The sequence below is a fragment of the Anopheles ziemanni genome, chromosome 2 (assembly GCF_943734765.1).
Source record: "Anopheles ziemanni chromosome 2, idAnoZiCoDA_A2_x.2, whole genome shotgun sequence".
Classification (NCBI taxonomy): Eukaryota; Metazoa; Arthropoda; class Insecta; order Diptera; family Culicidae; genus Anopheles; species Anopheles ziemanni.
The window spans coordinates 17,842,476-17,851,695 of record NC_080705.1 but is presented as its reverse complement, the minus strand read 5'-3'; the positions used below and the strand labels follow the sequence as shown (position 1 = coordinate 17,851,695).

General features: G+C 46.4%; 1 non-coding gene across 1 annotated transcript; it reads right to left on the bottom strand.

The window, feature by feature from the left end:
- Positions 1-454: 454 nt before the first annotated feature.
- Positions 455-527, bottom strand: Trnar-ucg (transfer RNA arginine (anticodon UCG)). The gene has a single exon. It is a non-coding gene; the product is annotated as a tRNA-Arg (tRNA).
- Between the last annotated feature and the right edge of the window lie 8,693 nt (positions 528-9,220).

Below are 9,220 nucleotides of genomic sequence, written 5' to 3'. Positions count from 1 at the left end.
AGTAAAAAACATACGATCAAGCCGAACAGAAAAAAACATCGCATGCTCAAGGAGGAAGTGTTTTGAGGTATGTTTTTTTGTTGGTTGGTTGAAAAATACGGAACTGAATGCAGATTGCAGCGGGTAATATCTGGTTGGTGGTTTCTGGGTGAATGTTGTGGCAAAGTTCCAGGAAGGGTTTGCTTTGGCGCTGGAGAGAAAGTTGATCTTGTCATGTTCTTAATTCAACGCAAAAATCAACAAAAACGGTTCAGTCGCTTGGAGAAAAACATGGCCAAGTTAAGCCCAATCAAATCCAGCAAACATGATCTGCAACATTGTATTTTAACTTTTCGTTCACGTGATAGTTTATTTTCATCTCGATGCGTCCGTTTCATTGGCACACTTTTTTTTTAAAAAAAGCTGTCAACTTGAAAAAAAATTAGGACAGGCTTTTTTTGAGCGCCATCTTTTTCGACCGTGACAGGACTCGAACCTGCAATCTTCGGATCCGAAGTCCGACGCCTTCTCCATTAGGCCACACGGTCGCTGTTGGGTGACTGATGTCCAGAAGCGTGCGAGTTCGGCATAGTTTTGCTGCGATAAGACTGCAAACAGTCATCTTTTTCTTGCCTTGTTCATGGTTCTGTTTTCTAACACTTTGCTTCTTACGTTCCGAAGCTTCTTGCGTCTTTTTCCCCCCTCTTCTCGTTGGCGCTATCACGTCCACCGGCGTGCGGACGTGAGCCCTGAGGAAGCCATTTAACGGCATTTGTGTGGCGATGGTTCAAGGGCTGGCACGAAAAATTGTAACCCAAAAATGGAAGAAACCAACTTTGCGCCAATGTTTACAGAAGAAATTATGCCGAGAACGGGTCGACCCCGGTACTGTTTGTGTATTTTTTAAACTAGGAAGATGAAAAAATAAATCCATCCTAAACGATATGGTGTTCGCGGGCCCATGAGGACTTACGGTGGTTGGAGTGATGGTGTCTAGAGTGGCGTCTACCATTCGAGGGCTCTAGTTGCGAGTTCTAGCGACCTTCTTCTTCCCAGCCCAGCCGGAGGCTACTTGAGGCTCGAATGGTTTGAAGAGAAGCAAAAAGCAGCTCTCCTTCTTCACCACACTTCGCTTCTTCCGTGCGTGTACATGTTTGTATACATTTCTTTTAACATAAAACTCCCAAGTTCCCTCCTCGAGGAGTTTGCTCTCTTCGAGCGTGGTTTGCTTCATCATCGCTCGCCCGGCCACCTGCAGCAGCCTGCAGATCTTGAGATTTACAAGTGCGGTAGCATAAGCGGGGCGCTCATTCGGGTCGTTTGAGCAATGCGGGCTCAGCAAGATGCAGGAGGATGTGCGTGGTGGGTTGTGAAATAAGACTCGCTTTGCTCCGCCGTGTCGCGTTCAGCGGCAAGGGTTGAGTACTTGGCGCGGGAATGCCAAGTATTACCGAAAGATATACAGTAAGCAAAGCAAGTGTAAGTGCGGGAGGTTTTTTTTGCCTTTGCTCTCGTAATAAACTCCGAGCCGATGAGAGTCTGCTTTTTGAGTCCACGATAAAGCCATGGCGTTCGAGAACCCTTCTGGGTTTCGTTCGTGTACACGCTGTAGGCTTTCTAAAACCAAACCAATCCAAACATCGCGGAGGCTCTCTTTTGGGCTGCTTCACTTTGGGATGAAGAAAATTGGGCTAAAGATGAGGGAAGAGGATGAGGAACAACAAAACAAATGTCGAAGAAACTCCAATGGCTAGAAATAATACACAAAACAATGTCAACAGCGCTGCTTGACGGAGAACGGGTTTCAGCGGTTGTACCAAATTCCAACCAGGCAAACCCAAGTTGATATCCTTCGTAATGAACAACACACGATGGCGTACCAGACCCCGGTCTGATGCCGAAAGAGGTTCGAATTACCAAACAACGGACGAGTTGCAGCCAGCCAACCCCTTGCCGAGTCTGCCCGCGGAATCTCCAGCCGGGCGGGCGAATGTCTGGCCTGGCCTCGGAGCGATGTAGAGATGCAGATATCGCGGCCAGGAATAGAAGGCTCAGCGGATGGCGTTCTGTCATCGGCAGACTGGTGTAAACGGGGAAAGTGACAGCTCCAGCCCGACGGAGATCACGCTGGAGACGTGCCGGGCTGCATAAGCAAATGATCTGACAGATCTCCCAAAGCCGACGAAGGGAGTACACTGTTCAATATTCAATTGTCGGTAGGATCGCGGGCTAGGGCCGTTCCTTGGTCGGTAAGAGATCTAATCAAGCCGTGGTGGCATTGTCCCCATCATGTGGTTTTCTCGTTCTCTCGTCCTCTTCCTTTTGTCCTCCCGGATCCCCAACACGTATCCCAAAACAAGCAAAGCATGGTTTGTCCGAGGTAAATACGACCCCGTGTTGGGCTGAGAGTGTGGCGACGGCATCGTCGGGTCGCCCTTTTCCAAACCGGCTCCACGAGGATCCTCTACCCAACCTCCAGAATACCACCCATCGAACAATCACTGTCACGTGATTTGACTGTACAAACACAATCGGTACTATCGGTATCTGGTAATCGGCGGCCACGTCGGCAACGTCGGCAGGCCGACAGCCTCACAGACGGCGATCGCATTGGAGAACAACGGAACAAGCTAATGCACAACAAAACAAAGAAAAACAGAAACCTTAAGATCAGAACAGCAGATCCCTCCGGGCGCATAAGGGAATGCCACGAGTCCCCGGTTCGAGGTCCGACATGCGAGACGTCGGCTAATGGCACACACAGGATTGGGCGAGCATTCCGACACGGACACACCACGGTCGGGGTTTGTTGACATCGCTGTTGGGAGATGTTTTCGGAGTTTGGCATTTTGGTTTTCGTTCGTATTTTTCGCTGGACTTTCTTGTTCTCTCGTACAGGTGGAATATTTTCTAAATAAAACAACCGGCTTTCCCTTTCTTTTTGTTCGTTTGCAAAAGGGTGCAACGGAGACTTATTTACTAATGTGTTTAACATCAAATATGTGATGCAGATGAATTTTCATCGTTCATAAAATAGGAAGATTTAATTAAATACAATTTTCATTGTTTATTTAAAAAAAGATTGTTTTATGGCAAATGTCAAAAGACATGTCAATCTAAAAGAACAAAAAGTGTAGTATTTACTTTTTGTTCTTTTAGATTGACATGTTTGACCAACAAATTGGAGCTATGTATCAATTTCCGTCTCGCTTTTTCTATAGCGTGTTCACTATTTAGTCTGCCATTAACCTTTGTCGTAAAGCAGGAAAATGATCATTTAATAGCATCGAGCCATTAGTAGCGAGAACCCAGGATGGCCAAAAATCCTTTCCGTTCTGCTATTTTTAACCATTCCATAGCATCTTCTAGTGTTGCTTCTTCGTGAGCATTTGGTTTTGTTTAGAATTTATATCCCCAAATCGCTGTAACGTTCTTCTGCCCTATGGTCACTCGGTATGTCGAAAGTATTTCGTAGCAGAACGGGTTGAGCAAGAAGGATTTCGACGTATTTCCGCAGCGTTCGTTAGCTCTTCGTCCGGAATGGGAAGAACGTGAAAAGGGATGGAAGAAAGGCCACAGAACTCCCGAAACCTGGGAGGCTGGGCTTAATTTTCTCGTTTTTTTCCCTTCCACGTCGTTGCGCGAAGGGGAGCAATTTATTTACAACTTCCGGGATTTAAGTGGACGGTCCAGGGAAAGAAAGAGCGAGAGCAAGAGTTGGCAGTAAAGTGACAAGCGCGGGGCAGCGATGTGTGTTGGATATATCCTGTTTTGCGCAAGGTTCCATTCCATAAAGGAGTACTTGAATGATGATCTTTTTTAGTGCAAACGGAAGCCGAGGATCAAACACAAGAGTAAGAACGTCGTAAGCCTTGAGGGAATGTTTGGGTATAGGAAGTTCTAAGTTCTAACGAATAACACAAGTCAGAAAGACAAATCTTATCCCGGATACCATAAGGCGTTAGGCAAGAGCAACAATTATTAACGGTCAGTTTGTAATTGTTCCTGTTTCTAGTATGAGGGCATGACGGATAACGAACTCTCAATTGAACTTCCCGAGTTTGAGGATTCAATCCCGCACTCCGGCTGTGATTTACCAGTGGAAAATGTGATGGTCATCGTTGCCACCGCTTTTCGTATGCGGGAAGTTCCGAGGTAGTTGGAAACTCTCCTAGAACCACCAATTAGCATGTCGATTTATTTACTCCACGTTTACGGTTTCCCTACCAAACACTCAGAAGAGCTCTGATTCAAGAAAGTTACCCGCTCGGGAAACAACGCGTAAAGGTTATGTGAGATCATTTAAAATGGTTCGGATCCTGCGGGTATCGCTTTCGCTTTTGGAACATGCCCCGGACGATTCGTCTTCGGACCTTCGGGTAAAGAAGCATTCAACATTCGGGTAACATGAAAACTCTCGCTTCCAACTTCACGGCCTCGTCGTTTCTTTCAAAAGGTGGAAACGAGTCCCGACGCCGCCATCGAGAGGCCCAGGAGCGGGCGACTTAATTAAGGTTTAATCTGTATGATTTAACGAGTTTCGATGGTCACCGATGGTTTGCTTTTGGTCGGCCTGGGAATCGAAATCCTCGCCCCTCGACCCGCACCCCCCATCCGGCCATATTTATTGGCCCTACCCCTCAGGGGTATTGGTTATTATCGCTCCAGTTCGGCGCACTTTCCACGGGCGCTTTTCCAATATTTTTCAATTCTTCTCGTGCAGGTAAATTCTGGGATGAGTTTGTATGGCTCAGATTGTTTCTTCTTTTAACTCCTGCCTTCTTTCCGTGTGTTGTTCTGTGTGTGTGTGTTGCTTCCCAAGGTTTGCCGAGGTACCGAACCTGTACAACGATGCTCGCGCGTGGTCCACTCCGCCATCCATCCAGAAGCGTCATCGTCCTGCTCGCTTTACTTTCCCATTCGGGTTTTCTTTTCTTATTCCATTTCGTTCCCTTTTTCGGAGCCGGGCTTTTGGTTCGTTTGCTTTCCCGAAACCGCCGGCGCTCGCTTTCCCCGGCCCGTCCACGAGCGTTCGATTTATGTTTTACTTGTCGGCGCGCACTGGCATCAGCATCGCGGCAACATAATGGACTGCTGCTTCACGTGGATCCCCCCGATCTTCAGGTTGATTATGAGTTACGACCTTGGGAATCATTATCACACGTACAAGCACACACACACGCATACGTAAAGAGGAGAGGGAATCTCAATGCGCGGGTTCACAGGTGCTTCCAGTTCGAAAGGTCTCTCGAACCCCTTCCGTTGAATGCATCGTATATGTTTGATTGCTTTTTCCCATGCATCCCTGCTTGCGTAACATGCTTTCCTCTCATTGCTGCCCGCTTGCGTCAATGGAGTAGTTGTTGAATGTGGAAATCACAGGCGTCGTTCTTTTCTTGTGTGTCTGCGGTAGGAAGAACTCTTCCCTGTTTTATCAAATCTGTTGAAAAGGGAAACCCATTTCAGCTACCGGGCGGTTACGCTCGGATGCGCATAGAGTTGGATTTTTAAAGTAAGTGGAATGAAAATTACCAGCACGAATCACGACGGTGGATGTTGTTATCTTAGTTACGCATGTGTGGATTTGGGAAGGCAAACGGACGGAACTGTTCTAATGTGTCTTGGATGAATGTTTATCTGATTAAAATTTACTTTTCCTCTTCTCTTCGTTGTTGTTAAGAAACGAGTTGAAATCGTACTGCGAAGAAGATAATATTTCAACGTATACATAAAAATGTGGACTAACTTTCATCGGCCATCCTTTCATTCAAAAGAAACACAAAATAATTGGATGAAGTAAGCTTTTATTGTACATTGGTATGCTACATTGGTTAAGCTTTTTAAAGCTTAGCTTCTTCGACGGTCGTTTGTATTGATGGTGGCATGTTTTTCAGTTCTGTTAATGCCTTTATTATTAACTGGTGCTATATTTTGGTTCCAAAACTGTTAGAATATATCTTGATTGTAAGAAATCTACAAAAATTTTCGATTGGTACTAATCGAAAGACATTCGAAGTTACGTTACTACAATTGAAGCGATCTTCCTTCCTTAAAAATGGAACGATTAATCCTCTTTTCCTGGGAAACAAGGCTTCCAAATGAATCTTTATCGTTTTTCTAAAAGTGCCAAAATACTGAAACATCCAAATCAGCTGAATTCGGTGGACGCAAAGTGTTTATTCCGCAATAAAACTGACCATTCGAACAAACTTGGCCACGATTTGTACAATTGGAATGATAAAGCTGCCCGATTTATTTTGAATACAAATATCCTGGTAGATTTTTTCAAAAGAAAGTTCCTAGCTTTCTTGGTTTTTGAATGAAAAAAAAGTTGGAATCGAGCCTTGTTTTTTAAAGCTTACTAAAACTTGGTTCAAAGTTTCATCAGACGATCAGTTCGTGGACGTCATCAAAGTCATGACATTTTTGTGGTGAAATATTCATGTGGAAAATATTTCCAATGAAAAAAGAAACGACTGCCGGTGACTCATATCCCTTTTTCGGCGAACTTGGGTTTTCTTTTCATTCCCTGGCCGGCAACAGCGATCCGTACTGCCTTTTTATTCCCCTTTGCAGAACGTGTTTGCGAATATATTTTTAATGCTTACGAAACAGTCCAACACTCCCTTGGCGCGCCTCATTATGCCCGGAACTCGCCAGGCAAAACCCATCCGCTGGACACAAGACTGAGACTTGAATTTTCTTTTGGTATCTCTTCGTCACTAGCGACCTTGACTGGCCATGTCACCGCGAGTTCGCCATTCGGCGCGATCTTTCAACGACGAGCCGCACGAGGCTGGTGCCTCGGGGCTTGTGATGATGTGATTGTTAAGCCCCCTCTCCCTCCCAATTCCAACCTTCGCCGATGTTGCTTATCGCCACACGGAAAACAGATTACTTCTGCCCCGTGTCCACCTTCCGAGGGGGCCACCTGTCTCTCGGGCCGTCCCTTTTTGTCGCTGTGGATCTGTGGCTGTGATTGTGGATGCTGTTCGCTGTTTTGATGTGCGCGTGCGCCCTAACCGGTTTGCGCCGCTACGTCCTGCGTTGTCCTGTGGCGTCCCGCAGCCTCGCAAACCCACCGAAACCCATTATGGAGCCTCCGGCAGGCAGTGTAACGGCAGTGGTCACCGCTGGGGTTTGCTTCGCCATGGCTGGTTTGCTGGCCACCATCAGCCACAAACTCGTACTGGTTAGCTTTGGAGGAGGATATGCCGGAAGGAGGAGAAGGGACACTAGAGAAGGAGCCTGATTTACTCGACCTCTGCCTGTTACGCCTAGACCGCGCTCGCGCTAGACAACCGCGCCACTGAAGGCGGCGTAAAAGTATCAATGTTTTACGACCGGCTGCTACCGGCATCCCGCGTGAATCTGCACGAGATGATGAACCCTACCAGCGGCCATTTTTTTAGTTTGGTTTTTTATTTTTTATGTTCAACAATACCACGAACACTAGCCACGGAAAGCGATTGCATTCCCCGGTGACGTTTGTGTCGATGAACGAGTAAACAGAGGTTCGTCGTCTGTTGCTCGCAGCAAGTCTTTCGTTCGTTCGTCGTTTCGTTCGACGGTTTGCGATCGCGAGCTCGCGGTTTGAGTGATTTGATGTGCGATAGTCGGTGCTTGGAGTCGGTGAGGTGACGCTGCGATGCTGGATGCGTTCATTTTATGCTTCACCATTTCCCCCCCCCCCGTCGGTTGTGGCATTTGTTTCCGATTTTTATTTTTAACCTTTCGCTCGCGCTCGCCTCTTGCAGTGCCTTTCGCCGTTTGGAAGAAACTATACGCATATTTCGTTCGCTTGCGGTGAAACGACCGTAATCCATACCACCACGGCATCCCTTCTCTCGCTCGCGACGCTCAAGGCCGTTCGGTTTGGTTTGCCGAGTGAAGCGAAAGAAACAAAAAAATATACATTCACACACAAACAGGCAGACAGATTGTTGGAATTCCGCCGGAAAGCTAGTCTTCCATGTCAACGCTCGCGCCTTCCACGGAGCTTAGCCGCCTAAAGCTGGCCAGCCCTGGTCCGAGCCAGGGGTTTGTCCCTTTATCCGCAACGAGCCGGGCAGAGTGCGTTTTTTTTCCTACACCTTTTTTTTGTTTCCCCTTGCCTCGATGGTAAACGATTTGTCATCGGACGACTGTTTGCTGCATTTGGTATGGATATGTGTTTGCTGGGAAGGTGCGTAGCCGTGAGCCGTGCGTCACGAAACATTGCCCCGGGCCAACGACGACAACGACGACAGGTTGATTCGGAAGGATTATTTGACGTCGGACAAAAAACGCGGCGTACTTATACGGCTCCAAGGAATTCCTTTCCTTACTCGGGCCTTTTGCAACATTGTTGCCGGGATCCGTTGAAACCATCGATTGTTACGGCTGTAAACGCTGTGCCGTTTTGTTTGTCCCCGCGACGAAGGGAGATGATTTGCAAGGCCCGTTTACAGAAGGGACCCATTTTTGGTCCTTGGCAGTTGTTATTATCGAACAGTGATGAACATGTCAGCCGGTCGGTTGGTTCGCATTGGGGAACAACTTGGCTGTTTGTTGATGATGATAAACGATAATTTCCTTGCGTTGTGAGCTGGATGATACGTGGAGGAATCCCGTGCCAAAGCAGGTCGATGCAGAGCTAGGTCTAGTTTGTAACCGGTAGTAAGAATTTATGCAGCCCAGAATGAGATACGCGATCGATCGGTGTTCGCGGTGGAATGGGGGTTTTTCTTTGCTCCACCGGGTCTTCCTGTACGTGATCAGGCACTAGAACTGCAGCATGCCATCACAAACACGGCGACATCACATTCCTAATCCTAGGGGACAGTGGGGCAAGATGCATCACCATGTGTTCAGCTAAATAACGCAGTTTGAAATTAAGTAGTGAAAATGTTCATGAGCATGTCTCTTATATTCTATATGAATTTTATGCCTCTTAATGAAAATGTAACAGAAAAAAAACAGGATAAAGTAAACGAAGTATAAAATCTACCGTTGTTAAGGTTATGACAAGAATTTAAATGATACAATCATCAATCAAGCAGACATTCATCAATTACCTTAATATGTTATTAGATGAATACTGAAAAGAATTTGATTCCATCGTGGTTTTGGAGAAGAAAATTAAAACATTCTCATCCGCAGATAATATGCATAGTCATAACCGAAATAACTTTTAGCCTAAACACTACAAATTACCAAATTCATTGAATTTGCTGTTTGTGAAAATTAAGTAAAGCGTATT